The sequence below is a fragment of the Benincasa hispida genome, chromosome 1 (genome assembly GCF_027475165.1).
Source record: "Benincasa hispida cultivar pf3 chromosome 1, pf3_genome.v1.1, whole genome shotgun sequence".
Classification (NCBI taxonomy): domain Eukaryota; kingdom Viridiplantae; phylum Streptophyta; class Magnoliopsida; order Cucurbitales; family Cucurbitaceae; genus Benincasa; species Benincasa hispida.
The window spans coordinates 53,847,743-53,868,604 of NC_143478.1; the positions used below are offsets into that span (position 1 = coordinate 53,847,743).

The following is a 20,862-nucleotide window of genomic DNA, read 5'->3' on the forward strand; positions in this document are numbered from 1 at the left end:
TAATCAAGTATACTCTAAAAATAATTATTTAATAAATAAATTATTTAATTATAAATTATATCTCATATAAAATACAAATTTTTCCTAAAACCCGAATTTGAACATTTCAAATTCTTACTTTACCTAATTCTTCAATTGAGTTAGCAAGGAGACCCGATAGACCTACATTAAAGTCAAATTTACTATATATATGCTACATCTACATTGATTTTACAAGGTCATCCTCAGTCACTTTTACATATATATTTTTTATTTTAATGGAAAAGTCAATAGAATAATTATTTGAAACAAATTTGAATTTGAAAGGATATCGCAAATATTATTTTATGGGTATGGATATTAAATATTGAGATATAAATGTTTGGATTTTAAAAATAATTAATGTCCAAAAATTAAATAGTTAAAAACAATGTATGGTTAAAATATATTAAATTTATATAATATATTTATATTTAATAATTAACGAAAAGTAATATTAATGATTAATTGATATTAGCTATTAATTATGCTATATTTTTATTGCTCATCTCTCCACTATAAAATCTCATCTGTATGTATGGAGGTGTTAAAAAATTCATGTCATGTGGGTTTTAAAATTATTTAGATAATAATAACCTTTATTATAAAAGAATCAAATTTTATGAAACAAATAAAGATGTTAAATATCTATTTGAATTTTTATGACAAAATCTGTAAAACAAACCGACCCTAAAGATTCAAGAATATTATTGTACTCTACCTCAAAGTAGGGCATAGTTTTATCCAACTTAAAAGTACCAATTACACTTAACTCTAAATTTTTTGTTCGTTTGATTGGCTAAAGCACATGTTGTTGATAAAAAGTTAAATTTTAATCTCCCATCCAATAGATCGTTGAACTCAAATAATAAAGTGATAAATTTTCCAAAAGTAACTCAAATATGAAACTCAATTTTGTAAGAATATCAAATGTGTCCATTATTCAAGTTAGACTTCTAATTTAATAATATAAAATGAGCATAGTTCAATGACATAGTATACGTCAGTGATCAAAAAATTTATGATTCATTAAAAAAATGTAATTTTTTTTACTTTCTTTAAAATATTGTTTAAAAATACCAACATGGAAATAATCAACTGTACTTTTTTTACATGTCAATTACTACTAAATTATGCTGATTTTGACACTACAATTGTACTTTCTAAGAGAGAATAAGATAGTTATCAAACGAGTTATTGTTTCTATTTTTTTTTCAAGAAACATGAAACATAAATAGTTATAAAAAATATTTTTGTTTCTAGTTATTAAAAAATAAGAAATAGGGAACAAGGAACAGGAAATAGAATACAAGAAATGGTAAACAAGAACGTTATTAAGCAGACTTAATTTGTTACATTTCAACATCGTAAAACTTTATGTAATTCTGAAATCAAAATTATTTCCCAAAATATATAGTAGGATAATTGTTTTAAATAACAAAATTACTAAAAATATTTTTAAATATAGCAAAATATCATTGTCTCTAATACATCTATTAATATCTGCGATAGACATTGATCGATATCTATTAGTGTCTATTACTAATAGGCAATAACATTTTGCTATTTTTATAACTAAGTTGGATCATATTTATATATTTAGTATCACATTGATTGATGTCTATTAGTGTCTATTACCAATAGACAATAATATTTTACTATTTTTATAAATAAATTGTCTCATATTTCTATATTTAAAAATAACTTTATATAATATTTTAGTTCATTTCACTACATATTCTAACCACTATTTTTTTTGGCTCATTCTTAAAATGTTTAGTTAATAAAAAAACATAAAATTTAATTTTCCTTTAAAATATTCTACGATATGACCCAAAGGTTAAAAAAAAAGAAAAAGGCATTCCAAATATTCCATTCAAGCAGACTTTAAAATGACTTTCATCAATTAAATCATTAAATAATCTCCAAGAAAAAAAAGTGCTACGGAATTATCAGAAAGAACACATTTTCTGAAAATAAGTAATTAAAAAAGAGGGAAAACGACAAATGTAATGGCATTTTCGAAATAAAAAGCCAGTAAAGGGGTAATTAACTATTCCATCGTTACATAAACTACGATTCCTCTCGTTCTGTATTCAATTTTCAGTCCTTATAAACGCTCAATTCTTCTTCTTCGTCGATTCCTCTCTCTCTCAGTCTCTCTCTCTCTCTCAAACTGGCGCATAGAATGAGTTCGATTACAAAGAAACACAGAATACCATGGAAGCAATCAATCAGAAGAACGGTTTTGCGATCGAGATACGGTTCTCGAATCGTCAGAGCTCGAAGAAATCACAAAAATGGCGGAAAATCGTGCACATCAGACGTATCGGCGAAGCTTGAGTCGCTCCGGAGCCTCATTCCGACTTGCAGTGACGACGGAGGACATCGGAGAGCGGAGGATTTGTTTCAACAGACAGCGGATTACATCGTGCTGTTGAAGAATCAGGTGTTCGTTCTACAGAGGCTGATCGAGTTTTACGGATCGGATGATAGAGAAAATGCCGTATCCTCGTAGGTTTTATTCTTCTTAAATTAAGGAAATAGGAAACTGAGAAGAGGAGAAGGTGGAAAGGATCAATAACTTTCTGGAATTTTGGTTTTCATGTGCCGTGTTTGGTTGGAGGGAATTTGATGATCGAATAGCGAAGTCTCTAGAATTTCTTCTTTCTCTATTTACTTTCTTTCTTTCAAATATCAAATACATGAATACAAGTTACCTTGTGCTCCAAATCTCAATGATTTAGGGAAATTTTGTAGGTGTTTTTGAGGAAGAAATATAGAGAAGATGAGAGAAGTTGAAATCTGAGGTACAACAGTATACGATTTCAATTTCTCCAATCAACAATTCTCGGGAAGGTAAGGTAAGAATTAAGATAACCATTCTTTTAGATTATACTGAAAAATGATAGGAATTAATTACAATATTGCTTATTTGATTTCCAATGGGGTTTGTGGATGAGAAAACTGTGGTGAAACTGAAAGCAGGAGAAATTGAAGGTGTGCAATAATTGTGGATAGTGGGAATTGGTGGATTGTTAAGGAAGGAAAGAGGCAGGAATTCTTCTGCTAGTACGGACGTATCATACACTGACAATGTCAGTGAGTCTCATCTGTAAATTTATCTTTATAAATATTTGTGAATCCGACATTAACGCGAATGATTTCCATCTTATTTCTAAAAGTATATAGATAGGGCATATAATGAGAGATAATATGGAAAATTGTTTATACTGTTATAGTATAGAAAAGTTTCTCAAAAGAGGTAGAATATACGAGGAAATTTTTAGTATGACCGTAGAATAATTTTTTTTTCATAAGATCTCTCTTTATTATTTATCATAAAAGTAGTATTGAAGAATTATGTATAGATCTACATAATAAACAAATAAATGTTTAATTATAGATCAAATAACGAATAGGAGTAATAGATACTATGACAGTATTTTTTTAGAGATGGTTTATAATTCTTCTCATCGTATCCTATTCTTATAATCCCTATTCCTATTCCTAGTGAGATGGACATCTGAAGCCAGTGACTTCTATATCTCAAAATCAATGGATGGGCTGATGATGTTCACAACTTTTCTAGAGAGAGGAAAGGCCATGCCATGTGCTAACCCCAACTTTTATAGGCTGCTTGAATTTTGGGTTTGGTGGGAAATGGAAAACCTATAGTACTCATTTATCTTCGTAAATATTAGTAGACCTTATATTATTGTTCGTAGGTAAATGGAGAGAGTGAGATTTTTTTCATATACTTACCATTAGGAAATATCTAGAACTGTTACGTAATCGATAATTAAAGAATACAAAAAATGTAAAAAAAAATCAATATACAAATATACGTGGTTCATTATTGGTGTGTTAGCTACGTCTACAGGGCAGAGGGAGAAAGAGAATGTTTTTTTAATACATTAAAAAATGGCGCCTATAAAGGTTAAATAGAGAGTTTATATAGCATATTACTCTAAATTTTATGGTCATAATTATAAATAACTACAAATAAATAAATATGCTAAATACGAATTCTGAATGAGATCCTGTACTTAGTTATTCGAAGCGTCAACAAACAAATTCAAGACATTTCAACAAGAATTACTATTCTTAAAAAGATACATTTTGAAAACTCGAAACTTATTTTTCGATTTTGGTAGTCATAATACACATACATTTGTATGTACTTTCAATTTTGTGATTTTTTTTTTCTTTTTCTTTTTTTGGCAAAACCAAACTAGAAGTATAACATAAAATCTTGGGTTATAAAGTTTCAAATATGTTATTCTAATAAGTTCATGTTGGATGGCAAATGGTGGAGGGTGAAGATGTTAGGCATAATGAATGATGATTATTTATCTAAGATGTTGTAATTAATTTATGAGAGGAGTAGATGGATAAAATGTGATAAAAATTTTAATACTACGTAGTATATACTCCTTCCGGAGCAGAAAATCTTAGCTCGTCCTCTCTTTCAAAATCCCCTCTCTTTTCTATCATATATACTCCTTTCATTTAATGTTTGGCATGTGATTAAGGGTGCGTTTGGCCCCCAAGTTAGGTTGGGTTGAGTGAGTAAAAAAAACCCACCCACCGTTTGGTTTACCAATTATTAAAGAGGTTTATTATCTCGTTATTCGTGCTAACTCACATTTCTCACCCTGTTATTCGCATTAACTCTCCCAATTACTCTCCTCCTACAATAATTACTAATTTAACTCAATTCAACTCTATGCGCCAAACATCCCCTAAATGATATTTTATTTCATTTTATAAGTAACAATTTTTAAGGCCATCAATGAAGAAAACTTTTGTATATTCTTAAATGCACCTATAATCCTTTTTTGAAATCAAGATCAACCCAAATTTCAAAGTAAGATAAAATCAAATTTCCACATACTAAACTATCTTTCAGTTACATGTACGAATTACACACACCAACACTAAATCCAATGACTCAAAATAAATTCTCTCACTAAAATAATATAAAAATAAACTTAAGTGTCTATAGATATGTGTCATGGTATATAATTCTATCATCAATCAAACTTTAACGACAATAAATATGTGTCATTACGCAATAACGAAAGTAAAAGATTAAGACAATCTTGATATTGTAAAATTAACGGTTTTTTGATAGATATTTAAGACTAATATAAAAGTTTAATTGACAAAAAAAAAGGTCAAACTTTTAAGTCATTTATTAACAATGACAAATTGTCGTAAATTTTTTCTTTTTTATAATGATAAGTAGTGAATGTTAATTGCTGCTTATTTTTTAAATCCGTTGAACAGTCCTAAAATAACTAATAATGATAAGTTTTAGATGTGTAATTAATACTTAAGGGTCGATTCAAAGACAAAAAAATAAAAGATAAAAAATGTGTTTTATGACAATTTTCCAAAATCATGGAAACCACCTTCGTTGTAGTGAGAATATTGGCAGTTTGAGGCTACCAATGAAAATGTAAGAATTATATAATGCTAAGGGGGCAGGAAAATGAGTGTGTGTATGTCATGTATGATAGTTTTATTATTTTGAAGGTTAATTTGAAATTTGATCAAGTTAATGGAAATCTTGCTTGAAATCTAATTCGAGTAAACCAATTTAATGCTACGTGCATTGTAACGTTTAAAATATAATTTAGTGATTGAAGTTTAAAAATACAAAGTTTTAATTTTTTTTAATAAGAGATACAATATGGATAAGTAGATGTACTAGAATATCTCAATTAAGTTGATACATTTGTAGCACCTTCCATTACCCAAATCATCATTAATCAATAAAATTAAGGTATAAAATAAGCAAAAGACAAGAAGGAAGCCCAAAGAGAAAGCGGAAAATTACTTAAAAGCAGCCAAGTTGAGAGAAATAGATGATGGATTGTAATCCTTAAACAATTTAGATTGATAAGATCAACAACCAGCCATCAAGCCCCAAACAATCAGATTGCTCTGGTAGTTCTCATTGAAGTTACAGTTGTTTCTTTCACTCCATATTGTCCAACATACCGCTATAGTAATGTTAAAAATAATAATGTTTCTCTTTGATGTCATGCTTAAACCACATAAACTAATGCAAAGAGGAACGATGTCGGCAGGTGGATTAAAGACTGCTGCTAGGAGACATTTGGCCAATTTACAGTTGATGAAGAGGTGATGTTTATGAAGGAATCAAAATCCTTGCAAAAGTACGTGAATGTCGTGCAATCGTAATTCAATTTGGAAACACTCAAAATATAGAGAAGCAAACATACATTCAAAGATGCATTTATAGGATAAACATCAATATAAACATGCTTAATAGAAATGGAGAAGAGATAATGAAGAACTTATCCTTGAAGACTCATCTTCACAGTATTTCCTCTTCAAGTCACAACCAACAATATTTCTCCCACAAACTCGTACAACAATTTTTCTTTAACGAGTAAGACACCACCAAAAAGACTTTCTTGCTGTTCTCCAGTAAGGAACAAAAGATTGTGAGATCTTTAGTTTTGAGAAAGGGAAGGAAATTACAGAAAATTCTTGAGAAAGATATCTTTCTTTTGAGGGTTCTTTTGTAACTCTTGCAGAATCAACAACACACTTCTTCTACAGGTTTTGCTTCTTCAAAGAGAGAGAGAGATGAAGGAATGTGGAGGGGGGAGTTATTCTTATTAATTATATTAAATATCATTTAATATAATTAAATTAATAATATATTTAAATATCATATATTTAAATTTTCATTTGAATCACATTCTCTATCCTCTCACATAACTTATAGTTTTAATATGAATATCATTCATACTAATTTTAACCTATAGTATTTATATGAATCACATTCATATAATTAATATTTGAATCTTATTCAAATATATTACTCTCATGTATTATATAGTATTAATTATAAATTATATTTATAATTAACTATACATTATAATGTATCAATATACATTCTCATTCAAATATTTATGTCTCTTATTAATTATAAATCATATTTATAATTAACTATAATGTATCGGTATACATTAGACTAATTTGAATCTTATTCAAATATTTATCTCTCTTATGCATAACATTAATTATAAATCATATCCATAATAAATTATGTATTATAATGTATCAATATACATTACTTTATATTAATCACATTAATATAAATTTTTCCTTAAATAATTTGAACAACTCAAATTATTGCAAACCCATTCATTCCTTCTTTTATCCTAAGTGAACTAGCAATGAGACCTAATGGACCTACAGATTAGAAGCTCCAATGGTACAAGATTAATTAACTAAACTCTTTAATTAATTAATCAACATTCATTAACTACAGGTCACTCCACTAAAAATCGATAGTTGCACTATTTGTACTGTAGATATATTTCTGTGTCCATGGATATAACCAATCAAAAGTAAATCAACCATTCACGAATTGTTCATAACTACAGCTGAATCAAATTACCGTCTTACTCTTGTAGTTATATCTAACTCCTTAAGTACCACCGATCCCTCTAATAAATAATTAGTTATAGTCCAGAGGGTGAGAGCCCTCATTATTCAAGATCTGGAATCAACACTTAAGGGACTAATTCATCTACTTACCCTAGAACCGGAAAGGAGTGAATTCCATCTTTTATAGCTATGTTCCCAACTCCTTACTCGGATAAATTCTCAAAATTATAGGCATATTGAGTCGGAGAATTTGGCCACTTTCACTCATACAAATCAAAAGATTTCCCTCATAGACAAAAGTTCACAACCCACTCAGGATTATGGTTGAGTCACCTATGGTCATCCTATTAAAATGTTAATCTCTTCAAGTAACGGTGTTATAAAAAAAAATTAATCATTTCACGGTCCAAGTCTTATACAAATTCTTCGTATCGGATATCTTCACTCACATGTCTCCACATGAACGATTAAGATCAAATCGTTTGTAACACTTTACAACAATTGTAACAATTACAAAGTGGACTATATCCATAGCATCACTAGGATAAGGTACCCAACCTTATCCATATACTACAAACCATTTATGTTATTACTTAAACATGATCAACCTCTATGTCAAGCACATACATGTTTAATTTACATAAAATAATCTTGGATCTTAGTTTATTAGATTGAGTTAATGCACAAATAAAATAACTTTTATTTTATTAATAGCAATTTGTTTATATAAGTTTACAAACTACGAGAACAAAGAGATTTAGGACACCAATCCCAACAATCTTCCACTTGTTCTAAAGTTAGTGGAGTGTACAATACAAAGTACAATACAAGTAAAGTACACAATACAATAAACTAGAGCATAAAATATACCTAGTAACATCTCCCACTTGCCTTAGACAATGTGACGCATATCTCATAGACTTAGACTTTCTAGATGACCCTTGAACACCTTAGCCATGAGAGCCTTCGTAAATGGATCAACAACATTGTGCTCCAAAACTATCTTCGTGACTATCACATCACCTCGTTGCACAATCTCCCGAATCAAGTGATATTTTCTTTCAATGTGTTTGCCTCTTTTATAACTCCTAGGTTTCTTTGATTTTACCACAAGACCATTGTTATCATAATAAAGTGATGAACAAAGACATATTTGGAACAACTTCCAAATCAGTAAGAATCTTCCTCAGTAGCTTCACAACCAGCTACGTATTCAACTTCCATTATGGAGTCTGCGATGATCTTGCTTGATGCTTCACCACACTATAGTTCCTCCGTTAAGAGTGAGCACTGATTCTGATGTAGATTTCCTAGAATCCAAATCAGTTTGAAAATCAAAGTCCATATCCTGTAAGGATCAAATCCTTAGCTCCATACACAAACATATAGTCCCTCATTCTCCGTGGATACTTGAGGATTGTTTTGGCCGTTGTCCAGTGATCTAATCCTGGATTGGATTGATATCTATTGAAAATTCCTAATGTGTAGCAAATATCAAGCCTTGTACAGAACATGACATACATAAGGCTGCCTACAACCGATGCATATGAAATCTTTCTCATTTTCTCAACCTCTTGAGGAGTTTTAGGATACTGTTCCTTAGATTGTACAATCCCATGCATGAAAGGTAATAAACCCCTCTATGAATTATGCATGAAATATTTAACAATGCTTATCGAAATATGATGCTCGAGACAAAGCCAACGTTTTGTTCTTATGATCTGGATCCCTAAAACAAACTGCACCTTACCTATCTTTCATTTGGAACTAGGCAGCTAGCCATTTCTTTACATTTATCAGCAAACCTACAACATTCCCAATAAGTAGGATATCATCCACGTACAACACTAGAAAAGCTACTGAACTCTTGATGATTTTCTTGTAGACACAAGGTTCATCAACATTCTGGTCAAAGCCATAAGACTTGATCGCAGTATTAAATCTTATATTCCAAGATTGAGATGCTTGTTTCAATCCATATATGGACCGATCAAGCTTGCAAACCTTTTTCTCTCGACTTGTTCAATGAATCCCTCTTGTTGATTCATGTAGATGGTCTCTTCAAGATTGTTATTAAAAAAGGTAGTCTTGACATCTATTTTCCATATCTCATAGTCATAATATGTGGCAATGGGCAAGAGAATTTGAATAGACTTTAGCATGACAATAGGCGAGAAAGTTTCTTCATAGTTCACTCCCTCAATCTGGATATAACCCTTTGTCACCAGTGTAGTCTTAAAGGTCTATACCTTATCATCTACACACACTTTTCCTCTTATAGATCCATTTTTAACCTATAAGTTTTATCCCATCAGGTTGATCTATAAGTTCCCAAACCGAATTGAAGTACATAGATTTCATTTCTAGATTCATGGCTTTAATTCATTCATCTTTGTCAACATCTTCTATTGCTTGCTTGTAAGACAATGGATCCTCAACCCCATCATTAGATATGATGTATTGGCTTTAATTAAACCCATGTAGCGAACATGTGGATTTATAACCCTCCCACTACGTCAAGGAAATATCAATTCTTGAGATGGATGTGCTTGACTAGATGAACCAACATCAACAAATCTTGTTGATGTACTAGCCTCCTCAACATTTCTTGTTGAAGTTTCAGTAGTTTCATTGAAAATTTCACTTAATACTATTTTGCTTCGTGGTTTGTGGTCCCTCAGGTGGTCTTCTTCCAAAAAAGTAGCATTTTTCGATACAAATACTTTATTCTCTTTTGGATCGAAGAATTATTCACCTCTCGTTTCCTTAGGTAGCCTACAAATAAGCATACTCTTGAACAAGGTTCCAACTTCTTTGGATTTATCATTAATGCATGTGCCGAACATTTCCAAATCCTGAAGTGTCAAAACCACCTTTACGACCTCTTCAAAGCTTAAAAGGTGTTTAAGAAACACGCTTTAATGGAACGTTGTTCAAAATGTAAATTGCAGTTTCTACTGTATATCCCTAAAACAAGTCAGGAAGTTGAACATAACTCATCATAAACCAAACCATGTCCAGCAAGGTTCTATTTCTCATTTCCGATACATCATTTTGTTGAGGTGTACCAGGTGTTGAGAGTTGGGATATTACTCTATGTTCTATCATATAGTCCTAGAATCTTAGGTTAATATAGTCTTCACCTTGATCAGATTGAAGTGTTTTTTTTTTTAAATCTTTTTACCTAACAAGTTTTCAACTCAATCTTATACTTCTTGAACTTTTCAAGAGGTTCAGTCTTATGTTGCACTAGGTAAAGATACCTATACATTGAATAATCATTTATGAAAGAGATGAAATATTCATACTCTCATCTTGCCTTTTACATTCATTAGACCACAAAGATCTGAATGTATAAGCTCCAAGGGCTCTTTGGCTCTATAACCTTTTCCAGTAAAAGGTTGCTTCTTCATTCTGTCATCAAGGCATGACTCACATATTGGTAAAAAAATATCTTCTAAACTATTTAGAAGTCCACTCTTAACCAATCTCTCAATCCTATTAAGATTAATTTGATCTAGCCTTAGATGGCAAAGTTGGATGTTTTCTTTAGGAGACCTCTTTGTCTTTTAGTTGTCGTTGCCGTTCTATTCATTTCAGTATTTAGAACAACCTTTGTAACTAACGACCTTAGTACATACAAGTTACTTTCCATTGAAGCAAAGCCAATCTCAATCCCATTTCTAAAAACAAACACTTTATTTTCAAAAAAAAAGGAAAGAAATTAATTTTGTTAGATCAAATAAGAAACATAAATTAAATTTCTCTTAATATCATGAACAACATATATGTCATCTAATAACATACATTCTTTTTTGATCAAAATTAACTTGAGTTTGCCTACGACAACAGCTAAAACGACCTCTCCAGTACTAACTGTAAGAGTCATCTCTCCAGCTTCTAGTGGCTTCTAGGAATTAATTCCTTGATAGGAAGAACAAATTTGATTAGTAGCCCCTTAATCAATTATCTAGGTAGAATCATCATTATCCACTAAATATGTTTCCAAGACAAGCAATCATATTTACTGTTATTGGAATTCTTCATTTTACGGAGTACAGTGGGACCAACTTTAATCCCTTTACCATAAACTCCATCTTTTATCTCAAAGGTCGAACCATTTTGATAAACTTTACTAGAGTTGGCAACATTTGCCTCCTCTATTTGTCCCTTAACACTCAATAAGGACTAGAGTTCATTTAGGGAGCTAACATTACTGGTTTAATCAAATACAACCCCATTCTGCTTGAACTTTGAGGACTCTCGCCTAAATAATTCTTGCAATGATTGCATGTTCTCAAGTGTAGTGACCATGCTCTCATTTCTTTTGACTAAGTTATCAAATATGCTTGCCAAAATGTAAATTGAGCTTTATCATTGCCTTTGTCTACCTTTCATATGCATCACGAACATTTCGTTTTGCATCAGGAGTTGGGACTAGAGGACATTCCTCAATCAAGATGAAATTTAGGTTGTCATCCACGAAAATAGTTCCAAGTAAATTTTTTCATGTTGTCTAATTATCTTTGGTCAACTTTAAAACGACTAACATAAAAAAAATTGTACTTGATATATGGCTAAAATAAAACAAATTGATCTACATTAAATTTTTGCATAACTCTTATAAAACCAATCAAGTTTAGCAAAATTCTAATGAACCCTTTGACATTTAATTTGCAATGATGCTTCAGTGATTTAGGGTAAAAACCACCGAATGATGGTCAGTCACCCCTTCATTGAATTGAGACACTCTCAACCAATTATTACACCAAAATAATTCTTATTCTTATAATAATTAGTCACTAATGATTTGGTCAAGAAATGTCACAACCCCTCCCAGACTACTCTCTGAGCCTAGGAAAGAACATGACTGTAGTAGTTATCACCCTTTTGCTAACATTTACTACCTAATAGCTCTAGCGGAAAAATAATCGGATACCAACATGCAGCCTCAAGCATAGCGGCTGCCTCTAAGGCTAAAACATTAAGTTTACACACAAAACATTTACAGAGATCACAATACCAGTTTCATAAGTCCCGATACCCAAAACTTAGTCCTATATGAACAACTATAACATGTGTACAATATTTAAAGTAACCACCTAGCAGACGGGTTACAATAACTTTTGTCCTTGAGTGGCAGAGAAGATGCAGAGCTACCACATGGGGATTTGACCGTTACTTGGGGGGAAAGAAAAACATTTGAAAACGGGGTGAGCTTGCTAGCCTAGTGAGTGACGTAAGAAAGAAAACTGATTCTCATGCATAAGTCCCAATAAAAAGATCATACTGAAATTATAAATCTCTACAGTAATCTTGTAATGAGATATAAACATTTTCCAAGCATAAAGCATATAAAGTTGTTTTCATCATAAAATATTAAACTGTTCCTTAGTTGAGAATAACCCCGTTGTGGTTAAATCCCAACGTCAACTGCTTAGTCAAGAGAGAACCCTTTTGCTCAATCTCTGACTTTAACTACCTATGTGCATGTGGCCATAACTAAGTACCGTCATACCTTAGGTACTTCTACTTAGATACCTTCTCAAACGTCCCACAGTATTGAGTTGTTCGGATACCTTCTCAAACGTCCCTTAATATTGAGCTTCAAGTAAAACTAGTCATACTATGACTTTCTCTTTAAAACATGTAAAGTATAACACATAGAAAACATGTCTTTAAAGATGCTAATGCATGCTTTGTGTAGTTAGTCACACATAAATAGTTTTTCAATAAACTTACATACATGGCATGTGTTTAAAACATAACTCATGGTTTGCTTGGAATTTACTTTGTAAAACTAGCTAGCATGAGAATAATATTTCTTAACACATGGTTTCTTTAAAACATTATAAATATTTAGTCACTCACAACTTTTAGAACTATTCCTCAAGGGTCGATATGCTTATATCACTGGTGTCAATCCTGTGGACACAAAAGCATATATTAGCTACTAGCATAGGTCTCCCTTTTGAGACTAACCCTTAAGTAAGTTTTGTGTTTAGTCTTCCTTTTAAAGACTTTCACTCAATGCACCTTGCTATAGGTTTAGACACTTAGGAATTTCTTTGAGACTTGACTCATGCAAAGCTTCCAACCGCTCTTCACAAACGTATCACCACTTATGCAACCAACACTTTGCTCTAAGTGTACTTATAGCTGCACATAGTCGTAATCAAGGCTGCTTATACGTCCAAGACTTCACTGAAAGCTCTCCTCGGCCTACACAGTAGGTTCAACGCACATAATAACTCAGCCCTTGGTCTGTCCGAGTATTTCCTTCGAGCTGTCAGCTTACTCAACTCAGGTCGTTGCCTGCTTGTTCATGAAATTCCCGATTCAAATTACAAAATTAATAACTCAATTCTAGAGCTCATCTCAAGAAATTTACTTCTACAAACTTGTTAAGAATTGTCTCAGAAAGCTTACCTTAAAATTTTAGCTTCAAAATTCTCGTGGTTTATCCTGGAGACTCAATTCTTTAACAATGGCCCGAATTCACTCGAGAACAGAACCTCTGGATCTTTTTCTCCTTCTTCAACCTTATTCCGATGAGCAATTCATCTGGCAGTATCATCTCTAAAAGTAGACTCTTAGAGCTTTCCAACGACACCAAAATCTCTTAATTTTCACAGAGGAAATGATTAAACTGACCGTTTGAAGTTCGGCTTCCCCTTTTTATACTGCTTTCCACCGCTTCTCATTAAGTCTTAGCACGACACCTTTAGCTTTCATGGAGTTAAATCCGGTGCTTAAGACAGTTGGTGCTTTTAATCGGTGACTAATATCGATCAACACAAGTTCAATCATTTAGTTCATCGCCTCATTGTTTAGTGACCTCACGCTGATGCTTGTCACCCAACGATCTCGCTCTCACCCATCGCGCAGCACACAACCTATCGCATAACTCTCGTGCATCGTGCAAATCTCAATGATGCTCATCATGTAGTGCATCTTGACTATTGTCGGCCCACGCCCATCACATAGTGCCATCGCCCAGCATCATCGTCTAGCGCTGATGTCAATTGTGTAGTGTCGTTACCATATCGTTTAATTCTATTGTCAATTGTGTAGCGCTATCGTTTAGCACGACACTTCGCATCGTCTAGCGCTGTCATAGCTACACAATCATCTACCACATTGCTCAGCACTGCTCATTGCTACGCAATCGTTCAGCACACGCAACTCCGATGCCCAGTGCCCATGCTTGCGCACACTTGAGGCTGCTGCATGCATGCTAACCTCTGAAGACTTGGCTGCTGCATGTCTTGTCGATGCATAACTTTTCTCTCAGCCACACTTTGGCTTCCTTCAATGCCGAAATACCTCTGAAATAAGCAAGGCCAATGCTCTTGGCTCAACTTCAACGCTTAGCACAAGGCCAACGCATTGGCACAACAGTTAGCCACTTTTCTAGCCTCCAACGCATGGGTTATACTTAGCCAATTTTTCAAGCTTCACCCAAGAGTCAAACTTTCAAACTCAAAATTTTTTTCTAACTTTTCACTCTTTTCTCTACAATTACACATTAATTCTCACATCAACCTACTCACTACACTGGTCTCAGTAGGGAACATACACAAGTAGAGAAATTAAGGCTCAGGGTTCACATTTACCTCCTCCTTAAGAAAATTTCGTCCTCGAAATTCTACTACAAGTCCGTCAATTAAACAACTGTGGATACTTGTTTCTCATTTGCTCTTCAGCTTCCCAAGACTTGCTCTTTTTTGTCAAGAATCTCCACTGGTTCCTCTTCGTAAGACAAATTCTCTTTTAGCTACACTGGTTGCTCCGGTAACACATGGGTAGGATCTGGCACATACATTCTTAGCATTGCCACATGAAACACATCATGGATACGAGATAACTCTGGAGGTAATTCTAACCTATAAGCCATTGGACCAACTCGCTCTATTATCTCATAAGGATTAATGTATCTCGGGATTAACTTCCTTTTCCTACCAAACCTGAGTATTCCTTTCCATGGAGACACTTAAGAAATACTTTATCACCAACTTCGAATTCCAATTCTCTTCTCTGCTAATCTGCATAACTCTTTTATCTGTCTCGAGCTGTTTTAAGTCTCTTCTAATCTTAACACTATCTGACGTCTGCTGACCAAGTTCTAGGCCTAATAATTTCCTTTCACCCATTTCATTCCAACATACTAGAGTTCTACATGGTCTTTCGTACAAAGCCTCATACAGTGTTATTCCAATACTTTAATGGTAACTGTTGTTATACGCAAATTCGATTAACGATAGATGCGTATCCTAACTGCCCTTGAATTGCAATACCCATGCCCTCAGCATGTCCTCTAGTGTCTGCATCGTCCACTTAGACTGACCATCCGTTTGTAGATGAAAAGCTATACTGAAATATAGCTTGATACCCATAGCTTTCTGCAAGCTAGGCCAAAACTTCGATGTAAACCTAGAATCTTGATTTGATACAATCGAAAATGAAGCTCCAAATTGACTCACAATTCTGTCAACATACAACTTAGCTAACTGGTCTAGGGTAAAAGTAACTTTAACAGGTAAAAACTTAGCTGTCTTTGTCAATCTATCCAGAATTACCCGTATACCATCATAGCTCACTGGTGTCCTAGGTAAACCAAATAGGAAATCCATCGTAACATGCTCCCACTTCCACTCTGGTACTTGGAGTGGATTAAGCAATCCTACTGGCCTTTGTCATTCAGGCTTAACTTCCTGACATACTAAACATCTGTTAACATACTTTGCTATTTCTCTTTTCATACTAGGCCACTAGTACGACTTCTTTAATGTTCTATACATCTTTATGCTGCCTGGATGCATAACATAAGATGAACTATGTGCCTCTTCCAAAATAGCTTGCTTAAGTGTTAAGGTATTAGGTACACATATTTACCTTCCTTCAATAGCACTCTATCTACTCTTAACTGATAGTCCGTTCTCAGACCTTTACTTACTTCTTTAGCTAACTTTTGAAGATCAGAATCTCTTAACTGTTCACAAAGAATATCATCTACGAGAGTAGGACGTACTTGAAACGAAGCTATCAAACTTCCTATCTGACCAACTGATAATGCCGTTTTAGCACTATACAACTCATGTATTAGTACACCTCTTACTGTATAGATAATAGCTCTAGCAGATTCGGTCTTTCTACTTATAGCATCAAACACCATATTCACTTTACCTGGATGATAATCAATTGTGTAGTCATAATCTTTGATTAACTCGATCCATCTTCTCTGTCTCAAGTTTAGCTCTTTCTGATCAAAGATATACTTTAGACTCTTTTGATCAGTGAATATATGACAATGTTCACCAAAAAAGTAATGTCTCCCCAATTTTAGAGCCAACACAACTGCCGCTAACTCTAAATCGTGCGTAGGGTAGTTACATTCATGCTTCTTTGACTGACGAGAAGCATAGACCACTACCTTTCCTTCCTGCATCAGCACACATCCTAATCCTTGTCAGGATGCATCACAATAAACCTCAAACTCTTTACCTGGTGTAGGTAAAGTTAACACTGGTGCTGAAACTAACCTTAGTTTCAACTCTTGGAAACTATGCTTGCACTTTGGCGACCACTTAAACTTCGCATCTTTTCTGGTCAGGTTTGTCAATGGTAGAGGCATCTTAGAAAATCCCTCCTCGAATCTCCTGTAATAACTTGCTAAACCCAGAAAGCTGCGTACCTCTGTTACAGTCATGGGTCATTCCCTGTTAACTATTGCTTCTTTCTTTTGAGAATCTACACTAACTTCGTCAGCTGAAACTATATGCCTAAGAAATACAGCTTGATTTAACTAGAAATCAAACTTACTAAACTTGGAATATAACTTTTTTTCTCTTAGCATTTGCAACACTAACCTTAGATGTTCCTTGTGCTTCTCTGCACTATTGAAATATACTAGTATATCGTTTATGAAAACTATCATAAACTGATCCAGGTAAGGATGAAATATCATGTTCATCAAGTCCATAAATACCGCAGGAGCATTCGTCAAACCAAATGGAATTAATAGGAACTCATAATGTCCATACCTGGTCGTGAAATCAGTCTTTGGAACATCTGTTTCCTTCACCTTCAACTGGTGGTAACCTGATCTCAAATCTATCTTAGAGAACACGGTGGCTCCCTTTAACTGATCGAAGAGATCATCTATAAGAGGCAACGAGTACTTATTCTTAATGGTCACCTTATTCAACTGTCTATAGTCTATACATAATATGAGAGTACCGTCTTTCTTCTTGACGAACAAGACTAGCACTCCCCAAGGCGACACACTGGGTCTAATGTACCCTTTGTCCACAAGTTCCTGTAACTGAACTTTCAACTCCTTCAGTTCTGCTGGAGCCATCCTATATGGTACTTAGGATATAGGTGCTATACATGGAACTAATTCAATAGTAAACTCAACTTCCCTATCAGGTGGTAAGCCTGGTAACTCTTCAGGGAACACATCTAAGAATTCTTGTACCACAGGTACATCCTTAGGTCTCAACTTCCTATTTTGTGAAACCGTCACATAGGCTAAATAAGCTTCGCATCCCTTACCTAGCAGTTTCCTAGCCTTCACTGCTGATATTAAACTTCCTGGAAGTCTATGAAGTATAGACACAGATACGGCTACACAATACGAATATGATCGGATACAACGATTCGTCAATTTCTAAAAAACTAAGATACAGATACGTCTAAGGATGCGTTATTTATATATATATATTTTTAATATATATATTTCTGAAAAACGAGGATACTGATACGTTGAAGATACATTTTTTTCTTTTAAAAAATATAAGATATAGATAAATTTAGCATACAAGTTAATAACAATAGCACAAAGTAGAATACAAACATTGAAATACAATATAAAAAAAGCAACATCTAAGATGTTGAAGTACAATAGTTTATAAATTACAATAGAAAAGTGACTCATATTGTAAAGAAGAACAAGAAGAATATTAGAAAGAGAAGTATGAAGATAAACGAAGAACTTATTGTGGAAGATATCCAAATGGTTTATATTTTGGTGATCTTTGTGGGGACTCAAATGTGAAGATGGAGATTAGATGATTCTAGTCTAGGGTTTGGTCTGTTATTTTTTTTTCTTTTAGCTTCGGACTTGAGTAGTGAGCTTTTTAAATAGGTTTCCTAATTTTAGATTGGGAAAGATCAGATGAGTTACTTGTCTTTTTTCTTAAAAAAAAAGTACGCATAGAAATAGATACATCAAATCGCATGTCAGATACGTATCTGGAAAGTATCTGAAAGTATAGATACATCAAATCGTGTGTCAGATATGTAACTGGAAAGTATCGATATCTGATACGTGTCTGATACTGATTCTTTGCCTCACATGAAGTATCTGTCCTTCATAGCTGGAAGTATTCTTTTACTCCCTACCAGGGTTATCTCTTTTTCACCTGGTTTCCTAAACACTATCGCTTTCTTAAATCAATCCACAGTGGCGTAGTGTTTACTTAGGAAATACATGCATAAGATAACATTAAACTCTAGCAAATCTAATGGAATCAAGTCAACCTATAAACTCTGATTCCCAAGAATTACTTCACAATTCCTGTAATACTCATGTACAACTAGAGTATCTCCTTCGAACGTAGAAATAAACAAGTCCTCATTCATATGCTCAAGCACTTTATCTATATGCAATGCAAACATGCTAGATATGCATGAGTGCGTGCATAGCACCAAGATCAAATAACACATAAGCGGACTGATTACATAAAGTTATCATACCGATTACGACATCTTGAGCCTCTTTCACTTCCTGGTGTGTCACAGCGTACACTCTACCTTACTGCTGCTACTGTTGCTGTTTCTATTGGGGTCGTCCAGCTATCCTTTCTATTTAGCTGTGCCGGATCCCTCACCTCTGGCTCCGGTCGCTCTATGTTGGTCTACAACCTAGGTAACTCCTCTATGTTCACCCTGTGCTCCATGAACTAGCTGGGGACAATCTTTCTTGAAGTGACTCCTTTGTCCACACTAAAAACAAACATTTCTGTTGCCATAACATACTTTTGTATGGCGCTTACCATAGTTTGCACACAATGGTTTCCTTCCTGTAGTAGCTACTGACTCGCTAGCACGACCTGTTACCGATCTACCACTCGGTCCAACTGCAGGTCTTGACCTCTTTCGACTCGAACCCTGTTGGCTCGTGCCTCCATAGTTCCTCACACCTGACTGTCCAGAGAACGAGGGTCTAAAACTCTTACCTCTCATCTCTTCTGGAGTCCTGTACTGCTCCGCACCTGTCTGGAGTATATCTACCCTCGCTACACTCTGCTCAACTCTAATAGCAGTCTCAACTAATTGAGTGAAATTCACCCAATTAGCTGTAGAGGTAATAGGAGTACGTATCTTTCTTCTTAGGCCATTCTTAAATCTCCTACATCTCTCTTTCTCTTCCGCAATGATTAGAAGGCATACTGAGATAACTCTATAAATCTTTGCTCGTACTCAACAACCATCATTGATCCCTGAGTCAGCCTAAGAAACTCATACCTCTTTGCTTCTTTGAAAGCATTAAGGTAGTATTTATCCTCAAATACTTTCTAAACTCAGGCCAATTCATAGCTTCTGAACTGCTTTTCCTGGCCTCTATCACTTTCCACCATTTCTCAACCCCTTTCTGCAGTAAAAATGCCACTATCTTGACCTTACGGTCCTCAGGGCATCTCATAACACTAAAGCATTTATCAATCAAGTCCAACCAGACCTTAACATCTATTGGATCTGTGGCTCCATCGAACGTCATGGCATCTAAAGCTTTTAGCCTCTTGATGCCAAATTTCTCCTATGGATCGGTCTGAATCTATCCTACAGTCGCCGCCAATCTCTGGGCATTTCTATCAAATACTCGATCCTCCATCTGGGGATTCGCACTTACCCGTGGGGTACTTGACTCATTTTCAGAAGTCGTCTCTTGGCCTACTGGGTCTCTAACTCTCTTCCCTTCGGATCTGGGTCCTGTCTAACTTCAGGGCCTCCGCTAGTAGGGTCAACATTTCTCTCCTCTGCCTACTTGCTCAACCTACCACTTTTCCTCGGCATCTTTGCCTAATTAACAAGTACACATGTTAGAGACTTATTTATGAAACTTAATTTAATGCATGAACTCTTTCTTTTCCCCAAAATCTCATGCTTTGACACCAACTGGTATCAACTTAATCTTCACACTTCTCTAGGTTTTATGTAAGCCTTTGCTCCAATACCAAATTGTCACACCCCCTCCCAGACTACTTTCTGAGCCTAGGAAAGGACATGACTGCAGCAGTTATCACCCTTTCGCTAACATTACTACCTAATAACTCTAGCGGAAAAATAATATGATACTTCAGAATTTCTTTGAGACTTGGCTAATGCAAAGCTTCCAACCACTCT

General features: G+C 34.1%; 1 long non-coding RNA gene across 1 annotated transcript; it reads left to right on the forward strand.

Moving 5' to 3' along the window:
• The first annotated feature begins 2,118 nt into the window (after positions 1-2,118).
• On the forward strand, positions 2,119-3,887 carry LOC150038542 (uncharacterized). Its single transcript, XR_016527713.1, has 2 exons — positions 2,119-3,116; positions 3,533-3,887. It is a non-coding gene; the product is annotated as an uncharacterized LOC150038542 (long non-coding RNA).
• Positions 3,888-20,862: the final 16,975 nt, after the last annotated feature.